This window comes from Cornus florida, unplaced genomic scaffold, assembly GCF_030987335.1.
Source record: "Cornus florida cultivar Cherokee Brave unplaced genomic scaffold, ASM3098733v1 CherokeeBrave_3.0.0_Hap2_Chr02, whole genome shotgun sequence".
Classification (NCBI taxonomy): domain Eukaryota; kingdom Viridiplantae; phylum Streptophyta; class Magnoliopsida; order Cornales; family Cornaceae; genus Cornus; species Cornus florida.
The window spans coordinates 43,091,912-43,114,493 of NW_026775572.1; the positions used below are offsets into that span (position 1 = coordinate 43,091,912).

A 22,582-nucleotide genomic window follows, 5' to 3' on the forward strand; every position below is an offset into this window, starting at 1 on the left:
AGATCAACACACTTTATAAAGTTGTCACAACAATCTCTCAGGCTATATATGTTTATGAAAGAATCAAATGTCTGATACAAAAGCCTTAATATTCTCGTAATAAAAATGGTACTTATGTGTGTACATATATAGCCACCAATGTTAAAAAATAAAGCTAGACTTATTAAATTCAGTACACAACTTAGCCATATCCAATTTTTCCTACATTCTTTAAATTGATGTCTAAGTATATAATTAATATTTTCCGGTGTTTAAATATTAGATGTGCACATTTTGCAATTTTTACCACTTTTTCCAAGAGTGTTTTATTATTATTATTATTATTTATTATTTTCTTTGGCATTATGTGGCAATGCAAAAAGTCTGGTGTCGCAATTTTTCAAACTAATCTGCATATGCATCTCCCATTTTGCTGAGGGGTTTTGGGGCACTCTGTTTTGCTTTGTTCATAAAGAGGGCACTGTAAGGAAATTGTTGAAATATAAAATGGATGATATGTATGTTTATATATGTATGTAATATGGATTGAGGAGAGAAAGATGATGGCCTTGTAGAAAAAGAGGCCATAGATTGCACCATTTTTCTTATTGCAGTTCGGTCTAACATTGGTGAAGCTTATCTTATCACCTTGAAGTGTCCATAGGATAGCTAAGCAAGCTAAATTTTAATTTATTTTTTAAAATGAATGGAAAATTTTCATGTTACAACAAATTACAAAAGGACTCACGGGTACATTCTCATTTGTAAGTTTGAGTTTTCAAAATTCAAAAAAGGGGTGGATTCACAATGAGGATTTTTCATAATAGAGTAATTATAACAAAATATAAACACCTTTAGTTACTTAATTTAAATGGAGCAATGTTGAACATTAATCAAATTTCTTTTTACCAAAAATAATAAATACAAAATCTTAAATATCAATTCGTAGGTCCAAACCCATATAACCAAAACAGGAAGACTGGGCCTTATTATATAATCCAACCCATAAACGGTATATAGGAAATACCCTGGGCTTTGTCTATAGTCTTAACACATAAACAAAACTGTTTAAAAGACTTGGTCTTTAATAATTGGACAGGGGCTGTAACGACCTAGAAAGACACCAAAACAATAATAATAAAATATATAAAAATTTCAGCATGATCTATGCAAAAAAAGTCCCTCTACAACCTGTTGAAATACAAAAAATAATGCAATGGTCTCACTGGCCTTAAAACTAACCTATCATGTCCCAATGCACAATACAATTATTATATTACACTCCCAAAATGATTACATTCATATAAAAAGTCTCGTTCCTCCATCTCATCCAAATAAGGAACACACTTTAGTTACATCAAGTTATAGTCCATAAAAGATAGCTAAAATTTTAAAGTCCATAACTTTCAACATTACACCAATTAAATTAAAGTTTTACAGAATAGTTAAGATTACATTTACAAAATATTAGAGTTCTAATATAAAAGATAGCAAAATAAAATAAGTCTCCAATCACGTCTAAACTTGTGCTGGATCGTCGTCCGCCACCTCTTTTCCGTGTCCTGAAAAATGTTAAAAAATAATGGGGTGAGCATAAGCTCAATACGAAGTGTCTAAGACACACTTCTTATATCCCCGTGAATCCCACACAAAAAATGGATAAAAAGTGACGGGGTCATACCATGGGGAAAACATAATCTTAATCACAACAACAAGCATAGTATAAATAACATCCAATCACAAATTTCCCACATGTACCATGAAGTGCAATGTCATGCCTACGCCACTCCCCATTTCCGAAACAATTCTGTTTCAACAACCAAACAGTTAGTGTAATCCGACCCAAGGTACCTCCAAGGCGTCACGAAAAGAACGTTGGTTAACTATCCACGACCACAAGGCACCTCCAAGGTGTTGCATCCGGCCTAGTTTACTCAACTACTTTCCCTTCTAGACTACACCAACATCACGGACCACTAGGCGCCTCCTAGGCGTTTAGTTTTCGCAACACTTTTAGAAAATATTTTTCCCCAAAATAATTTCGTTTGTTCTAAAAATATTTTTCCCCTTTCTCTTTCCCAATGAATGCATGAATGCTTGTGCTTCAATTTATCAACCCAACCACATAACTTTCACACATACTATACAAGGCAAATTTATAAACTACATGATAGAGCTCTCAATTAATATTAACTTTGCATAACTAGCATGTAAAATATATATTCAATTTCATATAAACATGTAAGCATGCTAAATCATCGTCAAACAATTAACAAGTAGTCACATACATTCCATGCTCATTATTTAAACAAATCTTTGCAAGAATTAGCACTAATTAAACATGTTAGGCATCACTTTAAGCTAGAAACTCACAAAAATACAAGAATTCATGCATTAGAACACCCCTACCTCAAATTTGATGAAAACCCCCAATTTGAGCCCAAGAACCCTAGAATTTTGAAATCCCTAGAGTGCACCAAAACTGAAATTACTGGTACTCACACGTAGATCTCGCCGTACTCTTTGATTTACCGCAAAAGACTCCCAAAAACTCTAAGTGGTTAAAGAGCAATCAAGGATAGAAGTTGAAGAAGAAAAAGAGAATTTTTTTTTTTCTTTTCCAACAAGAGATGCTAGTCGTGGATCTGCCGAATGGTAATGGTTTAGCCATTACCTTTGTTATAATTCATGTGGGTCCCACCATTTATTTTATTTTCTTTTATAATAACTTTAATAACATAAACATATATATATATATGTGTGTGTATATATATAAAACAACTCAAAACATTACAGGGGCCGCGCGAACGCAGGGCTCCACTGCCACAAATTATGACGTAGGCTCTACTACTTGAGTAGACCTTAGACAGGCACCCCTCATTGGCTTTCAACTCATTATATAGGCCTGTCAAGATAACTCCAACTTATGTTTTCATGATGTGGGACAAGAGAACATCATGACGGATCACTTCACTTATGTAAACTTAGGCCCCATTTGGCTTGCGTTTTGTTAATATTGTTTTTGTTTTTGGACTGCTACAGTGTCGATTTTGACAACAAAAGCATGCTTGGTGCAGTCTTGTTTTATTTTACACAGTGTTAAAACACTTCGTGAACAGTGACCCAAAACCAAAACACCAAAAAGTTATTTTTTCTTATTTTAACAGTTGTTCATGACCTAAAACCATAATAATAGCGAAACACGACCCAACATTTCCACAGCAAAATTTCATTCCCAAACGTGCTTTCGATTTTTTTTCAAAACACTTTTACAACAAAAACACTGTTTCTGTTTTAGCTAAAAATAAAACGCTTAAAATAAAGCGCATGCCAAACGGGCCCTTACCCTTTGTTATCGTCAAATACTAATACAAAAGCAAGCTTAAAGAAATGATGGAGAGACCCTTGAAGATATGTTGAATGCATATCTTCTTCTTATCTTGGTTGGTTGGGGCTTCTAAAGTTTGGAATTTGATGGTTGATGAAGGGTTCCAAGCGGATACTGAGATGGTTGAAAAAATGATGGAGAAACCCTTTTCAAGACTAATCAATTCGACAAAGCATTCAGGTTTTTTCAATCAATGAGGATAAAAAGGATGGATAATTTGTGTCTATCATCATACTGGGTTGTGATCAATTGGATGTGTAAAAAAAGAGAGCTTAAGCAAGCTCATTTTGTGTTCGAAGAAATGCATAAGAGAGGGATTGAATTGGATAATTTGACATCGGGGTCATATTGACAAAGGCTAGTAGAGTTAAAGAGGCTTATAAGATTGTGGAATGGATTAAGAAACTAGATATAAGTGTGTATCATGGATTAATCAAGGGGCTTTTGAAGTTGAGAGGCATCTCAAGTGTTTAGAGAGATGATAAAAGAGAGGCTACAATGCATACATATGTAGTATAATGTTACTGCAAGGGCATCAAGGGAAGAGAGGGAGGAAGGGATCAGACCCACTACTGAATTTTGACACCATTTTTGTTGGCGGTTTAGTGAAGGCAGGGAAGTCTTTAGAAGCAACAAAGTATGTGGAGAGAGGACTTTAGGTTCCTAAGTTTGATTAAAATAGATTTTTGCATCATTATTCAAATGAAGAAGCGGTGATCATGTTTGAAGAGGTAGGGAAGAAATTGGGAGAAGTTGGGTTGATTGATTTAGCAGACACTTTTGCGAAATATGGGGAGAAAATGGCAACTAGAGATAGGAGGAGAAATAGGGCAATTGAACCTCTCCGATGAAATAGCCATAACGCAGTTGATAAATGTTGTTTCATGAATTCCTTTCTTTGTTTGATTATTTCTTGAAAAAACATGTGTTTGTTGTCTACTAATTGGTTGTTAAGGTCCAAACATTGAGAAGGGTAGTAGTACAGAGTTCACTAGTGGTGGAGTTGGTGAAAGATCGAACAGCTCAAAAGATAAAGTTTTCTCGGATGCTATTGCTGAATTTTCAGATAGTGGGTTGCATACAGGATCTGAAGGGCGTTTGGAGGGTGTTAGACAATTGGATAAGAATGTGGAAAAGAGGTCAATGCAAATGCTGGTAAGTATCTAATGAGATTAGATAATTCTTTGATGCTAACTAGTTGTTGGATAGTGCAATTATGGCTTATTGCCGATTGCTTAAAAGATTTTGCTTAAGTAAATTTATTGTTATTTTACTTTTACAGGGGAATGTAATACAGAAACAATGAAACTGAATTACCATTGTAGAACAATGAATTGATGACATAAAATGGTTTAACAAAACCACCTCTAATGTGATTTATTTCCCTTAGATATTCTCTTCACTTGAGTTGTTATGAGAACTACTTCTCACTTTTGTACTTTGAACATGTAATGGTGATCAATTTTGACTAGGTGTATGCTATGAAATCAATGGGGGAAAGAGTGGAATGGTGGTAAATTGATAATTAAATAAATAATTTATGCAAATATTTCCAAATAGGATTTACAAAATAAATTTGATTGATAGGGCAGAAGTTTGGGAATCAGTAAAGTATGTTTGAGTGTTGACGTGGAGCTTGATGAGCTGAAAGACAGATGATCAGATTGAGAGGAGCGTGCTTTAGGATACCTAAACATGGACTTTACAAGTAGCCAAGTAAGGGAAAGGTTTAGATGGTTAGGCTTACTGAAAAAATCCTTTCAATGGCGTCTACCAAGACTAGTGCTTTTAGTTTTCTTGAAGGTGAAGGGAAAGACAAAAGGGGCATGGAGGATTGTTTTCAATCCAGTAAGATGCACCGGCTGTTGTTGATGCGGGAGCTTTACCATCAACCGATTCCCTAGCGCAAGAAAAATCAAAAAAACGCAACCCAGAAAAGCCAAAGTCTGCTACAACCAAGGGACACCATTGCAAAAAATCATATGCTTTTGAGGCTCGTCATTTATGATATTGGTTGAATCTGAAGCTTTTACAAGCTGGGTGGTCTTGATCTCTTACTAATGTTCTTGAATGAGTCACAAAGGAGAAAGAAATGAAGAGTTCATCGCCGAGGTAACAAACTGGAGCACGTAATTCAGAATGATGAAACTGCATCTGCGCCCACTGATCTGGCTGCGGGGAAGGAATGGAACTCTCCAGCAAGAAATCCAACTGACAATAAGAAAGGTAGAAAATAAAGGGAAAACCATACTTGGTTACTTTTGTAGAGATATTGATAGTTGTGCAATCTTAATCTACCACAACTATTAGTGGTCACTTATTTTTATATGTTTAGCATTCGTGGATAAACTGAAAGCCATACCTTTTGGTGGTCGTCGTCCTACCATGAGCTTAAGAGTATGCATTACTGCGAGGGCCAAGAGTTTTACATTTATAGAAGCCTCTACTACCTTTCACTATAAATATAGCTAGGGCGAGTAGGGATCGTCCCTAGGGATTGTGAGGATCGAACAAGCAATGCAATCGTTATTAGGGCTAGTAGGTCGAGTGATCAAACAATTGGTTGGTTGGTTGATTAGAGAACAACTAAATTAAACTAAGTGATAACAAAGAATGCAATTAAGAGTAAGTAAGAGAGAGAGAAATCTTGGGGTTTAGAGATCACCACCAAGCAATGCATTTCTATATCATTGACAAGTGATTAATGAGGGCAAATGGTGTGTTATAATATTGGTGTGTGTGTGTTTAGTTGATTTAATAAACAAGGATGACTAGTTAAGCATGTATTGTCTAAACATCATGTGAAAGGCACAATATATCTAAGCAATGAAGCATATATTGTCTAAACAACATGTGAGAGGCACAATAGATCAAAACAAGTCATTAATCATTTCATTAAGCTCACAATCCAAATACAACACAAGGATAGAGACATATGCTACTTGCATTCAAAAGCTTGGATCATCAAACAACAAGCATAGATTGTCCTCCCATTTAACACTACACTACAACTACACTACATCTACACTACTAGCATGAAAATAAACTAGGGGATAGGCACAATCCATCAAGGAATAAGTATAAACCATCAAGAGAATCACAAGAGCATTTCTTTAAGCACTATGTTTTGACAATCTCTAAATCTATAGCATCAATACACATAGACATGCATCAATAACACAAAATCTAGAGACAAGCACATGAACATCTATTCTAGCATACATGGACATATGGATAGAATGAAATGATCAATTGGAAGCATTAAACCACATAAATCATTGAATAAAGAAGATCTATATATATCAAAGTATCAAAACATTACTTACAACACTAATCCCTCAATAATACACAAGATTAAGATATAGAAAGCATGTTTGGGGCTAACTCTAGCCCCAAGAAGATGTCTAGCCACTCATGATGATTTTGCTCCAACCCTCAAGGGCTAACTCCATGGTGAAAATCTGCTCCTTGGTTGATGAAGAGTCTCCAATGGTGTCTCTAGCCTCCTCCTCTATGCTTCCTCTCCAAGAGATGATATGAAAATGATATATGGCTCTCCTTGTAAAAAGTAATCATTATCCTTATATAGGTAGGTCAAAATGACACCCAAAATGAGCTGGGGTCGTGCACATAATATTCCCTAATGATTGGATAAAGGATAACTTTCAATGAGATGGAACTTTAACTTTTTCGTACTGGAGGGAGTTCGATCGATCGAACCTTGGACTTGGATCGATCGAACTGGCTGAGATCTATCGAACTTAAGCTGGATCGATCCAAGTGGTTGAGCTTTTTTGGGAAAAGACAAATTCGAGATATTTTGAGAAGATATTTTTGGGAAACGTACAAAAGTAGTTAGTGGGTGGTATAGCTGTGGATAGGATCAATCATTTGAATAAAGACAAAAGTGTTCAATCGATCGAAGGGTGGTGTTGGATCGATCGAACTTTTGGGACTTTATGCTTATGGGCCAAGGCTTGGATCTATCTTGAAGTGCTGAGATCGATCATTGTTCGGTCGATCGAACCTTGAACTTGGATCGATCGAACTTTGCTACTTGTCACCTTTGGCTTCATTTGCTTCCTTCTTTCTCCACTTTGCTCTTTTCTTTGTTTAATCCCAGAATTGCTTCAATTAAGCTCTTATTTGGCTGAGTTAGCTTATTTTCGGGATAAGTGCCTGAAAATGAAAATAATACGAAATCAATCTAAAATGGTAAAGTAAGATAGATAAAGGTGCTAGAATGCTTAAGCTTAAGGGGTTTAAATACGCACTTTTCAGTGCTCATCACTTTTTATTCGAAGTAGCATACAATTGATATGCTTGTAACCTAACCTAAAAAAAGCACAAGGAAATCTAGGGCAAACATTGAAACTAAACCCATATATAAACTACATAAATACTTAGACTAAAAATTGGGAAGGGGCCGCGCGAACGCAGGCCCCCACTACCATAAATTATGACTTACGCTCCATTACTTGAGTAGAACTTAGGCAGGCACCCCTCTTTGAGTGCAATGGAGGTCACCAACCTAGACCATAGGCCTCATTGATCGCCCATTGATCCCATCTAGGTAAGTATATTGTCCCTTAGGCTTTTAACTTAATATATAGGACTCTTTAGATACCTCACATTTATGTTTCCCCGATGTGGGACTACAAAACCAAACATTATCCCACAGTGTTTGTTGCCAATGTATAGGTTAGTGTGGTTATGTCTCAGAAGGCATACTTAAGCTATTGCAAATAGAATTGGATATACGGTTGAGACAATGATGGAGACCCTTTTCAAGACTAATCAATTCTATAAAGCTTTTTCAATCAATGAGGACCAAAATGATTGATGATTTGGGTTTATCAACGACTTGTAATCATTTGGATGTGTAAAAAAAAAAGTATGGTTGGGCAAGCTCATTTGGTGTTTGAAAAAATGCATAAGAGAGGGATTGAAGCAGATAATTTGACATTGGGGTCACTAATTTGTGGGCTATTGACAAAGGCTCGAGTAAGAGAGGCTTATAAGATTATGAAAGGGAATGAGAAACCATATATAAGTGTATGTTTCATAGATTGTGATCAAAGGGCTTTTGAAGTTGAGAAGGGCAAGTGAAGTTACTGGCGGTTTAGTAAAGGCATGGAAGTTTTTAGAAGCAACAAAATATGTGGAGAGAGTGATGAATAATTCCTAGGTTTGATTACAATAGATTTTTGCATTATTATTCAAACGAGGAACGGGGGATTATGTTTAAGGAGGTGGCGAAGAAATTAAGAGAGGTTTGGTTGTTTGATTTAGCATAATGTAACGACCCGAACCCGTAGGTCCGAACCATTAGCCGGGTCCTTAACCAAACCCGAGGTCAACTAGGGACAATACCATTCTTTCCTACGTCAATACATATTATACATGTCATTCCAGGTTGATAAAAAATATAAGTAATAATAAATAAATAAATAAATAATAATAAAATGAAATTATAGCTACAAAGTATGTCAAAACAGTCTACTAAGCCATCGAACCCTGTGGAGGAACATCGTCCGCCACTTGCCATACATGTCCTGAAAAATTTTAAATATAAAGGGTGAGCAAATTGCTCAGTAAGTGGTGCCTAAGACACACCTCTTGTAACCCCGTGAATCTAAATAATGAATAGGAACAGAGGATATGGGTCATACTATGCCGGGAAAGAATACATCATTAATTCCAATTCCAAAATAACAATGCCGTGCCATGATATGTGATGTCATGAATGTCACTCCCCATTTTCAAAATCCAAATCCATCACTTTTTAAACTGTTAATATAACCCATCCGTTAGTGACTCCGCGGCCACACGATGGAAGGACCGTTGATACCTCTGCGGTGTCATTTAGGCCCAGATAGCTCAACCACGCTAGTGCGATCTCTCTAGTTCCCTCTAGGTTATATTAACACTACGGCTTTTTGGTAGCGCCGCGGCGACCGGGTTTTTCACAAAACCATTTCATCAAATCTTTTTCCCAAAAATCCCCTTTTTCCATTTCAAAACAATTCTTTCCATTTTCCTTGCCCAATGCTATGCACGAATACATCATGATTTTGAACAATATCATAAAGGGGAATCACATACCGTACGAGTCATGTGTTCACAATATAGCAAGCTTTGTAAGAAATTTCTAATAATAACCAACATGTCTCTATAATGAAAATTTAGCAAATCAAACACAATAGACATAGAAATTCACCACTTAAAAATGCTTTCTCATACAACATCAATTAATTCACATAATTACATGCTTTAATTCAAAAGAAAAATTCTAGAAATATATCTCAAGCTTTCTAATCACAAAATTCATCACTTATAACGCAATAGACATGAAAATATCATCATTTAAACATAGTTCTTCATCACATATCAACTTAGCATGCAAATACATCTCATATACAATACATAGCAAATTTTACATGAAATATATACAAAATTAATCATATAATAACACAAATTAGAAGGACTTGACTCACAAAAATCCAAGAGATTATGGATTAGAAACCCCTACCTTGATTTTAGGCAAAACCCCCCAAATTAATGCCCTAGATCTCAAAATTCCCAAGTGCACCAAACTAGAAATTGCTCCAATCAACTTGTAGATCTCGCCGTGAGCTTCAATTTACCGCAAACGACACTCAAAAATACCAAGTATTGAAGGAGAGACCAAGAATTAAAGCCTTGAAGTGAAAAAAAGAAAAAATGAAAGTTTGAGAAGGAGAGAGAGACCAGCGGGAATGAGAGAAAAGGGAAATAAATGAGACCAAAATTGTCTCTTTCTCTCTCTTAAAACATAGATGTGGGCCCCACAAATTTTCTTTTATTTTTCCTTTTTCCTTTACTTTCATTTTACACCACATATATACATATATATATATCACCAAACCATAACCACATATCACATTAAATAAAATAAATATAATGCAGTTTGACCCAACTAAAATCCCCATATGCAACAATTCCGGTAGCGGGTCCCACGCGGGACTGTTTGATCCGAAAAACGAAAAAATGCAAAACTGACTAACCTTGCATTTCAATGAGTCCTGAACTCAATGAAATGCCCCAACTAGCTTTCGGACACAATCGACACTCTCCACGATGTCCGGTACGTAAAATGGCAAAAGACGAAAATACCCCTTGCTGCAACAAAATATTCAGAAAAAAAAAAAAAAAAAAAAAAAAAAAAAAAAAAAAGAGACCAAAATTTGGAAACATCACAATCTACCCTCCTTAAAGAAATTTCGTCCTCGAAATCTACCCTCCTTATGAAGAAGGCCCACAGCCACACACTCTCCTCCAAAAACACCTCACAAAACATCGAGACAATGAACCCACCGACATTATTGCCTTTGATACCGAACGTCACCAAGCAATCACACATCACTACCATCAAAACCCTATGCGATTGGCCATCTCTCCCTTCATCATAACACATGACCAACTAAACCTTACGCCTGACTCAAAACGGATATCAGTCTATTCTACACAGTCACAAAAGGCTCCAAAACCTGGGAAAATGACGCTTGTCAAACCACCGAAAAAAAAAGACAATATCTAACATCAACACATCCTTTAAAGGACATACCAAACCCCAAACAAGAAATCCTGTCTTTCTCTCAATCAATCTCAACTCTAACCTACACATCCCTGGCAGACCAAACACTTGCTATCTAGTACGTAGCTACACCACCACATAACCATACCAACAACTACAAATCACACTATATGACAATCATTGTACTTAACAACCTCAAGATGATTAAACAATGAGTCCCCCAATGACTACATAAACATTAGTCACCAAATTAATAAAACGAACCATCCTATACCCAAGACACAAATCCTCAAAACAAGATCTTCAATAATCAATGATCGTAACACAAACCCTTTATCGGACACTTGGTGCTACCTAACACACTTCATCACCCGAGATCAACCACCGAAATCCACACTGTAACATAGCCACAACATACAATGCTATTCTCATTATCCCTGGTTAACCAAAACAATAATGGACCTTTGACCCGACATCGTGCTAAAGATGGACTAACTCAGGAAAAATTGTTAGCCAGGCCGTTATCATCATCGATCCAATCTCAACACAGATATCGTTCCTGTCGTCAGGTTTAAACCTCAAACACAACCCCACATAGTTCTCAAAGCAACCACGAAATCCACTCTCTCAACAATCCATCGTTCTACATAACCTCAATAACTATACAGTCACATATTTATCATCATAATCTCAATCATACCTCAACAATATAACTATAACAAACAAAATGACAAGGCACCAAATGTCTCAATCATCGATCAGCATCTAAGCTTCCTCACCTTCTCATAATACCCATATAAAGTAAATAACTCCATAACACCATTCGATTCAATTATAACCTCGTTAAAACACACAATACGACTATCTCTTGTCTGAAACCTCAAAACTAAAGCCAATCATTCTCATTATTCCTCAATAGAATCCCATAATCCATCTCTAGCTGCATAAGACAATATCAACACATGTCCTCAAAACACTGTTACAATCAATCACCTATAAAAACATCCAAATACATGAGTCACCTCACATCACCTAATCATTCCTAATTTTTCATTCATAACAAATTCCTTGCCGCCACCACCAGTACTAGACACTGAAAACATAAAATCCTCATTCGACAACTCGTGCCTCACATAGCACTAGTCAAAACAACACTCAAAATGTGCACTATAGAAACCAAAGACTAAACCTCCCTCTGAGGGAGTAAATTGACTCCTTTTAACCGAAGCTTCTTCCGATGAACCCTAACAACAGAACAAACCACACACAGGTCCATCCTTCCACGGTGCGCACAACTCCTAATTGGAGAACAAGACTCATGACAACCGAAGTCCATGCCAGGACTAGAACAAACGGAAAGGGTAACGAACCCCACTCTAACAAGAGTCCGACGACTCACACCTAAATGCACCCGATAACTTGTAACACGCTACTCATCCTTTGTCCAACCATGGGCACCCGATCTCACCTGAGATGAATTGAACTCCTTATACACAAGGAGAAGAACCAACTTGGAACACATACGGGACCACGAACACCAATCTAAGCGACATCGCCATTATCGGACCATCCTACACAATCAATATAAAAACCTCGCACACACTTCTCCGCAACACTATGCTAACCAAAACTAATCAGATAAAAGCACCAATGCCCACAACATACTAACACTAGGAACCATCACCGTACGTTGGACATCGCGTCCCATCCTACCCAAAAATCTCCCAATGAGAAATTCTATGCAATACAATGACACATGATCACCGGTTATACAATTGTTTCAACTGTCACACAATCCATCACCTACCTGACAACACACAGCAAACAACTTGTAATTTCCAAACTGCATTTGGATCCTACCTTAAACCACTCTGCTCATCAGCACTAAGCATCACACTATAACACCATAACACCTCTACTGCCACTCATTCCAACCACAATTCTATCCTATCATCCAACCGGACCATCAAGCCACTACTAAAAGATCTCTCTTCGAATATCCTTAAGACAATATTATCGTAACAAAAGAACAAGCATTATTCTCGATACTCCCCATAATGATCACTGCATACTACTAGAAAAGAACCTCAATACCGATAAATCCTAAAAACAAAAATGAGCATAAAACCCAGAATACTCAACACCCAACTGTTACCTCAATACCATCAATGATGCCATCAATCATTAACGTTTAACCGACAACTTAATCCACTCTTTCTAAGGTGATCTACGTGCCTAAATGAGAAAACCTCATACTCCAGGTTCAACGTCACTACCTCCCTTCCTCACTGTTCCTTAGAACACTCTTGACCCCGATAAAATCAAATGGGGCTACCAACTAACCTACAAAATCAACCTCGTCCCAATCACTCCAATCATTAGTTTATCTCTTCGAATCCTCAAACAACAAGCACTATCTCCTGATACGCCAGATGCAATCTGAAATACAACCCGAATCCGCAGCTTTCATATTCTAGAACATAATTCATTTGATAATATAATACTCACCAACTATCACTTCATCCATAAACAACCAAACACTCCAATGACCTCATACTTCCTACCTTATTATGTAACCCTACCCTACACAGCGAAAACTAACCACCATACCTCACCTCGAGACCTTCTAAACAGCTACGCCAACCCAAAACCCCGTTCATCGACTGAGCCATGCAACCGACTCATTGAGAGTTGATTACCCGTAACACGCTCTTGTAACTATCCAAAATAAGAATCACTCCTCGACAAACCAACCTCTAGAACAGACTCCTGCAAGACCATGAAATGATCTATATTCCGCAAACGGATATAAATTACCGTGGACCTACATAATCCAACAAGTTCCCACGATAGTCAAAACCAACACACTTCCTTAAGCCATTTCAAAATGCTTAAAATACATCTTTGCAGTCCATAGACTACATTTGTGATTCAAATAACCCCCCATTACACCTAGCATAACCGGTTAGAAAAGAACCTCCATACTAAATCGTGATCTAAGTCGCAAACACAGACCACCTAAGGTCATACCGACACCCTCACTCGTACACTTAACCCCCATGGTCACCAGAACCCATACACCGACACATGAAACTCATACACAATAAGGGAACCTTGCCATGAAATATGAACCTATTTTAAAGTCATGCTCTAAGCACCGCACAAAATGCAACTAAGAAGATTAGGATGACTACACGCCAAATAGCTCAATCCACGAGCTAGAAGACCACGTCATTAGTTCGACAAGAACCGGCACCCAAACAACCCTGGAGCAACCGAGCACCTCACCTACTCAAGTTAAACATAACCCTCAATGCCGTGGCAAGTACCCCACCGTACTAGCAACCATCCCAGTGCTTAACCGTATAACCACATAAGGATATGGACATACATATATACAAAATAAATGAAACCCACAATACTACACGAAACACATTAGCATATACCATGCTCATTACTTGTCACATTACTATCTAAATTAGAACTGCACACACCGTGCTTACCACTTTTCATCACTATGTTCCTCATATACGATCAGCATGTTTTCCTTTTCTTTCACATTTCATTTACACAGTTAGATCATCTAATTATTCCTCGTACATGACCATGTAACATAAACTTTAGCATATAAATATATAAACATGTAAACAAATAGCAAGGAAGCATGTCCTTCAAAACTGTAAGCATATAAACATGTAAACAAGTAGACAGTTAAGCATGCTTTTCAAATAACAAAACATTTTAGCAAGTAGTCACACAAATAATGCAAATGACTTCCCACATAGCCCTAGGTAGCCCTCTACCTGTCGTCCTAATGGTTTTTGAAGCATAACTCTGATACCAAATTTGTAACGACCCGAACCCGTAGGTCCAAACCATTAGCCGATCCTTAACCGAACTCGAGGTCAACTAGGAACAACACTATTCTTTCCTACGTTAATACATATTATACGTGTCATTCCAGTTTGATAAAAAATATAAGTAATAATAAATAAATAATAATAAAAAATGAGATTATAGCTACAAAGTATGTCAAAACAGTCTACTAACCTATCGAACCCTGTGGAGGAGCATCGTCCGCCACTTGCCATCCATGTCCTGAAAAATACTAAATATAAAGGGTGAGCAAATTGCTCAGTAGGTGGTGCCTAAGACACACCTCTTGTAACCCCGTGAATCGAAATAATGAATAGGAACAGAGGATAGGGGTCATATTATGCCGGGAAAGAATACATCATTAATTCCAATTCCAAAATAACATTGCCGTTCCATGATATGTGATGCCATGAATGTCACTCCCCATTTTCAAAATCCAAATCCATCACTTTTCAAACTGTTAATATAACCCGTCCGTCGGTGATTCCACGGTTACACGAGGGAAGGATTGGCTATTATCCCTGACCGTTTGTACCTCCGCGGCGTCATTTAAGGCCTAGATAGCTCAACCACACTAAGGCAATCTCTCTAGTTCCCTATAGGTTATATTAACACCACGGCCCTTTGGTAGCTCCGCGGCGACCGGGTTTTTCACAAAACCATTTTATCAAATCTTTTTCCCAAAAATCCCCTTTTTCCACTTCAAAACAATTCTTTCCCTTTTCCTTGCCCAATGATATGCATGAATACATCATGATTTTTAACAATATCATAAAGGGGAATCACATATCGTACAAGTCATGTGTTCACAATATAGCAAGCTTTATAGGAAATTTTTAATAATAACCAACATGTCTCTATAATGAACATTTAGCAAATCAAACACAATAAACATATAAATTCACCGCTTAAACATGTTTTCTCATACAATATCAATTAATTCACATAATTACATGTTTTAATTCAAAAGAAAAATTCTAGAAATATATCTCAAACCTTCTAATCACAAAATTCATCACTTATAATGCAATAGGCATGAAAACATCATCATTTAAAGATAGTTCTTCATCACATATCAACTTAGCATGCAAATACATCTCATATACAACACATAGCAAATTTTACATGAAATATATACAAAATTAATCATATAATAACATAAATTAGGAGGAATTGACTCACAAAAATCTAAGAGATTATGTATTAGAAACCTCTACCTTAATATTATGCAAAACCCCCAAATTAATGCCCTAGATCTCAAAATTCCCAAGTGCACCGAACTAGAAATTGCTTCAATCAACTTGTAGATCTTGCCGTGAGCTTCAATTTGCCGTAAACGGCACTCAAAAATACCAAGTATTGAAGGAGAGACCAAGAATTAAAGCCTTGAAGTGAAAAAAAGAAAAAATGAAAGTTTGAGAAGCAGAGAGAGAGACCAGTGGGAATGGGAGAAAAGGGAAAGAAATGAGACCAAACATGTCTCTTTCTCTCTCTCAAAACGTAGATGTGGGCCCCACAAATTTTCTTTTATTTTTCCTTTTTCCTCTACTTTCATTTACACCACATATATATACATATATATATATATATCACCATACCATAACCACATATCACATTAAATAAAATAAATATAATGCAATTGGACCCAACTAAAATCCCCGTATGCAACAATTCCGGTAGCGGGTCCCACGTGGGACTGTCCGATCCGAAAAACGGAAAAATGCAAAAATGACTAACCTTGCATTTCAATGAGTCCTGAACTTAATGAAATGCCCCAACCAGCTCTCAGACACAACCGACACACTCCACGGTGTCCAGTACGTAAAACGACAAAAAACGAAAATGCCCCTTGCTGCAACAAAATTTTCGAAAAAAAGAAAAATGACCAAAATTTGGAAACATCACACATAAATATTTGCGAGATATGGGGAGAAAATGGCAACTAGAGATAGGAGGAGAAACAGGGCAATTGAACAATGTGAAGAGCTTCCAGGTACCTAATTATGGTAATTATGGGTGGGACTATGATGCTTCTAATGGATCAATGTTTATAGATTTATGTTTATGCTGGAGCAGGGGAGTAACATGTTCTTCAAGTTATACTTTGCAAGATCCCAAAGTCTATTGGAACTACTCTGTAGGTTGAAACCTAAAGGTTACATTCATGTGTATTTCTTTGCAGATTAAATGAAAATTGATTGCAATTTGTAAGACTACGCAAAATATAGATTGTTTATTCAAGTGCACTTTGAATTTCTTGCTTTGATGGAGTTCATACATTTGATGGCTCTTTTGATGGCATTGCATGCCTCTTGGTAAACCTCAACTAGAAACATGATGATTTGGGGCACATCAAAATAGAAATCTATATATATATTTATCTATACTTTGTATAAAAATGACAAAGTGTATACAATTTTGATTTTTTATGTACATTTTTTACTCTCTTTTTTCTTTCTAATCAAAATATTGAATTTGAAGAGACCACACTCAATGAACTTTCCAATATAAAATTTACATTCCCACTCATTTTTTAAAAGATAACACATATTTCACTCCTTTTTAATGCATAGTCCAAAACTGCAACAATTCGAACCATCTCTCAATCTGTCTCACTTTCAAACTAGACACGAACCTTAATTGTCATGACAAGGTCATTTTGGAGGCACCCTGGGATAATAAATCGAGATGCAGACATGAACCTTACTTGTCATGAGTTTGCCTTTTTACTTCTCAGTTTAATGGGCAGACTAAAGAAGGTCCTAAAACCAAAGCTCGTGTACCTCAGTGTTATCTCATCTAGCTTTCAAAAGTGATGGAGAGGGTTTGAATCTCCGTAGGGATAAAAGAAAAAGCAGGCCCTAAAACCAAAGGCCGTATAGCCTAGTGATATCTCATTTACCTCTCAAAGGGGATGCCGTAGGGATAAAAAAAATAGCAGGCCCTAAAAGCTGGCTGGCTTCAGACAGCAAACAACTATAATACAGGAATTGGAATTTTATGGAGTCTCCCTCACTTTGCTTTCTATTATGTATTGAACAGAGATCCCATCTAGAATATCTGCATGGCCTTGTGTGAAGTGAAAGAATTTCTTTTAGGAAGGATTTAGAAACTATGAAGAACCGATATGACAACATTATAATGAGATTGAGATTTTTTTTTTTTTTTTTTTTTCCAGGAAAAAAAAAATAAGCCCTTGGTCTTTTCTTTTTTATTTGGCAATTTGAGGGAAAACTTGAACTAATATAGGGCAAGGGCCGCACGAACGCAAGCCCCCACTGCCACAAATTATGACATAGGCTCTACCACTTGGATAGACCTTAGACGGGCACCCCTCCTAAGTGCAATGAAAGTCACCAATCTAGGCCATGGGCCTTCTTGATCACCCATTGACCCTATCCAGGTAAGTATGTTGTACCATATGCTTTCAATTTGTTATATAGAGCTCTCCATGTAACTCCTACTTGTGTTTTCCCGATGCGGGACTATAACGACCCTAAACTACTACCAATTATAAAATAAAATAAAAATTCAACATAACCTCTGCTAAAAAGGGGTCCTACAACAACCTGCTTAAATGCAAAAAAAAAATGTAATAACCTCTCTTGGGCCTTCAAGACTTATCCAACCTGTCCCAACACACAATACAAATAAAAATAATGCATTCCCTAAAACAACAACATCAACAACCTCCTCGAGATGCCCATCATCATCATCCCATTCAACACAATATATTTACACAGTCTCACTTCCCTTTAAAATACTAACAAGAGTTATAGTTTACAATACATGACCATGGCTTGTAAAATGTGTACACTTTACTATGGTTTTGAGACTTTACAAAAGTGTAGCAAATATACAAAAGATAGCAAAAATATATTCCTAGTCCTCCTTAAGTTTGTGATGGTTCAGTGTCCACAACTTCTTTTCCGAGTCCTGAAAAAAAAATGTTAAATGAAATAGGGTGAGCAAATTGCTCAGTAGGTGGTGCCTAAGGCACACCTCTTGTGGCCCCGTGAATCCAAACATTGAATAAAACAATAGGGAGTGGGGTCATGCTAAGCCAGGAAAAAATATAATATAAATCCCAAGTTCAAAACAAGCAAATGCCATGCCATGGATGCAATGCCATGTATGTCACTCCCCATTTTCAGAAACATCCATCACTTCATAAACTGTTAATATAACCCATCCTTTGGTGACTCCGCAGCGACATGAGAGTAGGGTTGGCTATTGTCCCTGACCCTTGGTAACCCCGCGGCATCATTTGGGGCTCAGTTAGCTCAACCACACTAAGGTATTTTTTTCCTAGTTCTCTCTAGGTTACATTAACACACCGGCCCTTTGTTGACTCCTCGGCGACCGGGTTTTCTCAAAACCGTTTTATCAAAATTACCCCCAAAAATCCATTTTTCATCATTTTCAAATTACTTTGCCCTTTTTTCTTTCATGCCCAATGCTATGGATGTATGTCACATGCTTTACCATTTCTAAGGAATTAAAGAAATTTCTACTACACAATTTAGCATGCATCCAAATAGTCATTTTAGCAAGATAATAAACATTTAGGCATGAAAATTAACACTTTAGCATATTTTTCACATAATTCCATCAACACACATAGCATAGATTTCAATTACAACAATTATATCATTTTTCAAGGAAAATCAATTTAAATAAGGCATGTTTCTTATACTATTTAATAAATACACATAATTAACATGCTTCCTCCTAATAATTTCTAACAAGTTAATAATCATCATAGGCATGAAAATTTAACATTTAAGCATGTTCTACATACAAGTCAAGTAATACACATAATCATGTTATCCATACACACATATATATCATTAACAAGGCATCTAACTCAAATTAAACATGCTACATAACAATTATTGGAAGAAAACTCACAAAGGAACAAGAAATTGGGCATTAGAGACCCCTACCTCAATTTAAGCCAAAACCCCCAAATCAAATGCCCTAGATCTCGAAATTCCCAAGTGCACTAAACTAGGAATTGCTCCAATCAACTTGTAGGCCTTGCCGTGAGCTTTAATTTACCGCAAACGGCATTCAAAAATACCAAGAAATGAGGAAGAAATTGAAGTTTTGTTGTTGAAGAAAGAAAAAAGAAAAATGAGAAGAACTGGAAGAAGTATACTGCCGGGGAGAGGATAACAGAACAAAGAGCAAATGTGGTCTCATGACCACTTAAAAAAAATTGTGGGTCCCACCCATTTTTATTTTATTTTTCCTTTTTCTTTTATTTTCATTTTACACCACATATATATATATGCACACATTAAATAATTTCACACCTTATATAACACATTAAATAAAATAAATATGATGCAAATGGACCCAACCAATATCCCCATATGCAACAATTCCGGCAGTGGGTCCCACATGGGACCTTCTGGCCCGAAAAACTGAAAAATGCAAAAATGATCACCTTTGCATTTCAAAGAGTTCTAGACTCAACAACTCTCGGACATAACCGGCACACTCCGCAGTGTCCGGTACAAAAAATGTGAAAAAAGGAAAATGCCCTTACTTCGACAAAATTTCCGGAAGAATGAAAAATGGCAAAAATTTGGAAACATCACAGGGACTGCGGAAATGAACATTCAGTACGCATGGACAGTTAACGTGGTGGTCTGATGAGGAATAGTTAAGCAGTTGATATAATCTGAACTGGATAGATTGGAGAGTGTGTTGAAGAGTTTGTGATCGATTTCTGCCACATTTAATACCATGGCATTTCGTAATCATTTTCCTTTTGATGGAGAGTTGTGGCAGCCTAGTTTTGTGGTTGGTCGAATTGTCTCCCACTTCTAGGATTTTTTGGATGCTCAGAGGCAATTGGATCCAGATTAGACTACCTCTAGCCCCACTACAATTCATTCCGTTCATGAATGGAAGCCTCCTAGAAAGGGAGTCATTAAAAGCTTTGATTTGGCTTGTAAAAGCATTTACTAATACAAGAAGTAATGAGACATAAAACATACATCGTTTGATTTTGATTTCTGAAGTTCGGATGAAGATCAGTTGAAGAAGTGGTGTATTTGTACAGTGATTCGACTTCCTCTACTGTAAGAGATTGCAGTCAAAGACCGGGGGATGTTAATCTAGTGTTTTATTCATGTAGTGTGGCTCCAGTAATTATCCAAACTTTGTTGGTTGACATTAGGAATTAGCTCATTTGATATAGACTCTTAGATTCTCTCCACTTTTCTAATCCTAGAAGTTGATCAAGATTGTAATGTTTGATTTTTTGCAATGAAATCTCTCTTTGAAAAAAGACAAAAAATTAAATGGAGGGAGTTGAAAAATAGGAATTACAACTTAGACTTTAGATATTGGACAGGGGCCGCGCGAACGCAGGCCCCCACTACCACAAATTATGACGTAGGCTCCACCACTTGGGTAGACCTTAGGCAGACACCCCTCCTGAGTGCAATGGAGGTCACCAACCTAGACCATGGGCCTTTTTGATCACCCATTGATCCCGTCCAGGTAAGTAGGTTGTGAATTTGGCTTTCAACTTAATATATAGGACTCCCCAGAAAACTCACATTTATGTTTTTCCAATGTGGGACTACAGAGAAGCAAACATTACACAACATCAGTACATAAACTTCACCTCACCCTCCCGAGGTAAGCTTACCTTTGGTATTATCAAATGATACAAAAGCTGAATGCATATCTTCTTATCTTGCTAATGGTTAAGACATAACTTGTTTTCAAAAAAATCTCCAAAAAATATCAGTCTTGCAGAACCCTTTAGAAGGAAATGCAAGAAGTGCCGTCATTTGCACTTATCAGCCCTGCAGTCATGTCAGATTATCTCTCGCCCTAATATAATTCATCGTCTTCATCGATGGCAGCCTCCTAGAGAGGGAGTTATTAAATGCAAAGTTTAGGCTGCTTTCTACCCCTTGCCCCATATTTCGGGTGGTGGGGTGGTGCAGCGTTTCCGAAATCTTTTGTTTGCACAAACCGATTTTTGGACACGTTAATATGGCTTCAGTCAAGTATGTATTGAGAATCACACTTGTTGTAAATGCTGTTGTTGGGGAGAATCCAGGGCCTTTGGAGATTGAAAGCTGTGTTGTTTGTTTGATATTCGCTTTAGCCATTCGGAGCTTTGCCTTTGCTTCTATTAGCCATGTCTTGAGAATTTGCAATATTGGGCATAATCTGTGATAGAGAGTAGAACTTGGGCCACTACTACAAACTATGACGTAAGATCCACTACTTGAGTAGACCTTAAGCGGGCACCCCTCCTGAGTGCAATAGAGGTCACCAACTTAGACCATGAGCCTCATTGATCACCCATTGATTCCGTCCAGGTAAGTATTTTGTACCATATGCCTTCAACTCGTTATATACACCTCTCCACATTTCTTCCACTTATGTTTTCCCGATGTGGGACAAGTGAAAACATTACAATTTGCAACAATCAATTTATGCCACATCTAATACCATGGAGAGTTGTGGGAGCCTAGTTTTGTGGTTGGTCCGATTATCTCCCACTTCTGAGAATTTTTGGATGCTGAGAGCCAATTTGTGTTCGAGTTTTTTCATCAGATGAATGACTATGGTTGTTGTTACAGTATAGAGACTTTGAATAAGGTGGTTGTGGCTGTGTGATTGTGTGTGGGTCTAAGCTTGTTATTGAAGCTTAGCACATAGTTACACATAGTTACCAAGTTGAAAGAATGGTTTCAGAAAATGATGGAGACCCTTTTCAAGAAAGCATT

The 22,582-nt window shown here is 37.0% G+C and overlaps 3 non-coding genes and 2 pseudogenes across 3 annotated transcripts; 1 reads left to right on the forward strand and 4 right to left on the reverse strand.

The window, feature by feature from the left end:
- Positions 1–4,673, forward strand: part of LOC132296135 (putative pentatricopeptide repeat-containing protein At1g26500) — a 50,703-nt pseudogene extending 46,030 nt beyond the window's left edge.
- Positions 4,674–7,786: 3,113 nt separating this feature from the next.
- LOC132297598 (U1 spliceosomal RNA) lies at positions 7,787–7,948 on the reverse strand. Its single transcript, XR_009479302.1, has one exon. It is a non-coding gene; the product is annotated as a U1 spliceosomal RNA (small nuclear RNA).
- A 10,122-nt stretch (positions 7,949–18,070) lies between these two features.
- LOC132297573 (U1 spliceosomal RNA) lies at positions 18,071–18,230 on the reverse strand. The gene has a single exon (XR_009479277.1). It is a non-coding gene; the product is annotated as a U1 spliceosomal RNA (small nuclear RNA).
- A 2,953-nt stretch (positions 18,231–21,183) lies between these two features.
- On the reverse strand, positions 21,184–21,343 carry LOC132297553 (U1 spliceosomal RNA). Its single transcript, XR_009479257.1, has one exon. It is a non-coding gene; the product is annotated as a U1 spliceosomal RNA (small nuclear RNA).
- A 697-nt stretch (positions 21,344–22,040) lies between these two features.
- Positions 22,041–22,179, reverse strand: LOC132297604 (U1 spliceosomal RNA; annotated as a pseudogene).
- Between the last annotated feature and the right edge of the window lie 403 nt (positions 22,180–22,582).